This window comes from Octopus bimaculoides, chromosome 8 (genome assembly GCF_001194135.2).
Source record: "Octopus bimaculoides isolate UCB-OBI-ISO-001 chromosome 8, ASM119413v2, whole genome shotgun sequence".
NCBI classification, from domain to species: Eukaryota; Metazoa; Mollusca; class Cephalopoda; order Octopoda; family Octopodidae; genus Octopus; species Octopus bimaculoides.
In genome coordinates this window covers 46,976,236-46,977,252 of record NC_068988.1, presented here as the reverse complement: position 1 = coordinate 46,977,252, position 1,017 = coordinate 46,976,236, and positions in this window count along the sequence as shown.

Genomic DNA, 1,017 nt, shown 5'->3' with positions numbered 1-1,017 from the left:
TGGTTTGTATGTGCTCGAGAGAAAGTGAAAGTGAAAGCAAGATTCCCTTCTCTGCATGTTTCATATTTCTTTGAATATTATTGCTATTGTTGCTATTTCATTGCCGCACATTTTGAAATTTTGCTGTAAATATATTTTGGAAATTTCTTTTTACTTCCATTCTTTTCCATTTACTTGTATATTATGTTCACTGTTATTACAAAAGAACCATAAATAATTCAACAAATTCTTACAACTGAACATTCTAGAAATTCAATGCACTACATTGCAGGTGCGTAATTCTTCAATTCCTTTTCATTTTTGTCTATTTTCTTCGCCATTTTATTTTTTTCAGTTTCTTCAATTCTTTTCTTTTTTTTTTTTGAAATTTCAAATTTGCCTTTTGTTTCTGTATGTTTTTAAATGTATACATACATGCAATACATATCTATATACACATCTACCTATGTATTATGGCGTATATAATTAATTATGACACTATGTGTATGAGTATTTGTGTATATATATATATATATATATGTGTGTGTGTGTGTGTGTGGTGTGTGTGTATATATATATATATATACATAAATACATACATATATATGTATGTGTATATATATATATATATATATGTATATATGCATATATATATACATATATAAATACTCAGACACACACATATATATATAGATATATATATATTCACGTGTGTAAGATTTTACCTAATTTGAATTATAATTTTTTTCCATCGTTTTCCCCAGGCTATAAATATATACATACATGTGATTGTGTGTGAGGGATTGGAGTGCATTAAGTATGATGTATATATGCATGTCCCAGTGAGTATATACTTTTGCTATTTGGAATTTATGTGGTTTTTCTTTTCATTTGACTTTGTTCATTCATATTGTATATATATCCATATATTCATACAAGCATTAATATGCATAAATATATATATGTGTGTGTGTGTGTGTGTGTGTGTGTGTATGTATATATATATATATATATATATATATATATATATATATATAT